At 48.9% G+C, this 3,593-nt stretch overlaps 1 pseudogene; it reads left to right on the plus strand.

Annotated features, from left to right (window-relative positions):
- Positions 1-947: 947 nt before the first annotated feature.
- On the plus strand, positions 948-3,300 carry LOC123407399 (annotated as a pseudogene).
- The last annotated feature ends 293 nt before the right edge of the window (positions 3,301-3,593 follow it).

The following is a 3,593-nucleotide window of genomic DNA, read 5'->3' on the forward strand; positions in this document are numbered from 1 at the left end:
CTTCTAATAGTGGTCCCTTGGTATTCAGGTTGTAAAATCCTGATAGGAAAGTCTACTGTTATACCTTGTTTTTGTAATGGCCTATCTTCTTTAAAAAGCCGAAAGATAAGGATTTCGCAAAACTTTTGCGTTCCTTTTTCTTTTCAAAGAAAACCTTACCATTTTTGGGCCGCTGTTACCATTTCCATTTCCTGAACCTAAACCTAACTAATACTTAGTTGTTTCCATTTCCTCATCTGGTGATAGATCCTCATCTTCTTCTGGCTCAAATCCCTTTTTCATATCCAGGGCAGGCTTTAGGTACGCTTTAGTTTGAAATCATTAAAGATATGCTCAACCTCGTTTATGTCCATGGTATCATCGTACGTACCTTCTACTATCAACCAGATGAGATAGGGCTTTGAAAGGTCAGAGTCAGTCTCCTCTTTTTATTTTAGGTCGTTTAGCAGTTCCCCAACCAGCTTTCTCCCCGAGAAAGCCTTCCTGAGATTCAAAGAAAAAGGTTTGAAGGTTGATCTCTGGGATCAGTGATAGTTCGGAACCAGCAAAGGGAGGCTGAAAAGCCGTAGTGCTAACGCACGCCCTGTAGTTTTGAAGCTAAAAAGACAGCAGCGAGCTCCGCGTCGAAAAGCAAAGCGAGCCGCGCTAGCGCGCTACTCTTCCTTTATGAGCGAGACTCTATCCAGATCTACTGATCTAAGAACTCCGCGAGCGAACTGAGCGAGCCATGAGGCGCCTATCGGCAAGGCTTGGAAAAGCCTTAAGTTTAGGCTCCCTTCCTTCACTGAACTGATTCACCCGGGTCCAAACCTGCTGAGCTAGCTAATTTTTCCTTTACGAGATCTCGGCTCTTCGGAATGATTGGAGAGAGCCCCGCCTCCTCTTGGTTGGTGCCGGGCCCGAGAGTGATGGGACTACTTCCTTAAAGAGCCTTTCGTTTGGGCCGGCAGGAGGGGCCCTGATCTATCAATTGAGGGAGCAAAAAACAGGCTTTGCTCCCCCTTTTTTAAATGAAGAAAGAAAGAAGGGTCGAAGTTTAGACCGCTCACAGTAGTTCTACCCATAGAAAAGATCATGAAAGAGGCGATCAGAATGGTACCCGAATCCATTTACGATCCCGAGTTTCCAGACACATCGCACTTCCGCTCGGGTCGAGGCTGCCACTCGGCCCTCAGACGGATCAAAGAAGAGTGGGGAACCTCCCGCTGGTTTTTGGAATTCGACATCAGGAAGTGTTTTCACACCATCGACCGACATCAATTCATATCAATCTTGAAGGAAGAGATCGACGATTCCAAGTTCTTTTACCCCACTCAGAAAAAGTTTTCTGCCGGACGACTCGTAGGGGGTGAGAAGGGCCCTGACTCCATCCCAAACAGTGTACTACTATCGGCCCTACCAGGCAATATCTACCTACACAAGCTCGATCAGGAGATAGGGAGGATCCGGCAGAAGCACGAAATTCCTCTTGTAGTGAAAATAAGATCGGTTCTATTAAGAATAGGTCGTCGTATTGATGACCAAGAAAAGTATGGAAAAGAAGCAAGCTTCAACGCTCCCCAAGATAACAGAGCCCTCATAGTGGGGAGGGTAAAGAGCATCCAACGCAAAGCGACCTTTCATTCCCTTGTTTCGTCGTGGCACACCCCCCCCCACAAGCACCCCCAGGCGAAGGGGAGACCAGAAAACGCCTTTCGTTTTCCCCCCTTCAGCGGCCCTAGCCGCCTTCCTTAACAAGCCCTCGAGCCTCCTTTGCGCCGCCTTCCTCATAGAAGCCGCTGGGTTGACCCCGAAGGCCGAATTCAATGGTAGAGAAGATTTTAATAAGAATTTGGCCATGAGAGACCTTCTTAAGTATTGCAAAAGAAGGGGCCTGCTGATAGAGCTGGGCGGGGAGGCGATACTAGTTATCAGGTCAGAGAGAGGCCTGGCCCGTAAGCTGGCCCCCTTTAAAAGCCATTCCTTATTAATAAGGATTTGTTACGCGCGATATGCCGACGACTTACTACTGGGAATCGTGGGTGCCGTATTTCTTCTCAAAGAAATACAAAAACGTATCACCCACTTCCTACAATCCGGCCTGAACCTTTGGGTAGGCTCCGCAGGATCAACAACCATAGCTGCACGGAGTACGGTAGAATTCCCCGGTACGGTCATTCGGGAAGTCCCCCCGAGGACGACTCCCATACAATTCTTGCGAGAGCTGGAGAAGCGTCTACGGGTAAAGCACCGTATCCATATAACTGCCTGCCACCTACGCTCCGCCATCCATTCCAAGTTTAGGGACCTAGGTTATAGTATCCCTATCAAAGAGCTGACGAAGGGGATGAGCGGAAGAGGTCGTCTACTGGACGCGGTTCAACTAGCGGAGACTCTTGGAAAAGATGGACTAAAAAGTCCCCAAGTTAGCGTATTATGGGGGACCGTCAAGCACATCCGGCAAAGATCGAGGGGGATCTCGTTGTTGCATAGCTCAGGTCAGAGCAAGGTGCCATCAGGCGTTCAACAGGCAGTCTCACGATCGGGCATGAGTGTCCTGAAGAAGAAATTGTATACTCCCTTTGGTCGGAAGGCGGCGGGGGAAGGAAGGGGACACTGGGCGGGATCTTTCAGCAGCGAATTCCCCATACAGATAGAGGCGCCTATCAAAAAGATACTCCGAAGGCTTCGGGATCGAGGTCTCATTAGCCGAAGAAGACCCAGGCCAATCCACGTGGCCTCTTTGACCAACGTCAGCGACAGAGACATAGTAAATTGGTTCGCGGGCATCGCAATAAGTCCTCTGTCCTACTACAGGTGCTGCGACAACCTTTACCAAGTCCGAACGATTGTCAACTACCAGATCCGCTGGTCCGCTATATTCACCCTAGCCCACAAGCACAAATCTTCGGCGCGGAATATAATCCTAAAGTACCCCAAAGACTCAAATATAGTCAATCAAGAAGGTGGTAAGACCCTTGCTGAGTTCCCAAACAGCATAGAGCTTGGGAAGCTCGGACTCGGTCAAGATCCGAACAACGACGGAGCACTCAACTACATGTTTAATAAGTAGTTGTCTTTTTCTATTTGGATTTTAGCGAACAGGCGTTTACATGAGATTAGTTGAGTAGGCTTGCCTTATCTGCTATAAGATAGCTAGTTGTGGGGCTTTCAAAAAAAAAAAGGCTGAAGGCTTCGCTATCGCTCATGGCTTGTATTGTAGTCGTAGTCTTGTAGTCGGCCCTCCATGCCTCTTTAGTCTTTCTAATCCTGAGGCCTTTTTCCTTCATTCATTTTGCGGTAGCTTACGCGTCAGAAAAATAGAACCTTTCCGGCCCGGAAGATCACTGCTTCGCTTCTGGCGACTAGCTTCTACCCACAATGGCTAAAGCTACCTTGAATCAATCAATGAATGAATGATTCGTAACCCCCATGGGTTCGAGGACCCGTTGGTCAAAGGAAAAGGGGGGTCCAGATTCCAGGACGGAGCCGTATGAGGCGAGAGTCTCACGTACGGTTCCTTTGAGAAGGGTGTGATACCACCACCTATCAGGCCCGACGAGCGGTCCACGGAGCTGCATCCCTACTCACCCGGTCTATGCACATCGCTCTTT

This window comes from Hordeum vulgare, chromosome 7H, assembly GCF_904849725.1.
Source record: "Hordeum vulgare subsp. vulgare chromosome 7H, MorexV3_pseudomolecules_assembly, whole genome shotgun sequence".
Classification (NCBI taxonomy): domain Eukaryota; kingdom Viridiplantae; phylum Streptophyta; class Magnoliopsida; order Poales; family Poaceae; genus Hordeum; species Hordeum vulgare.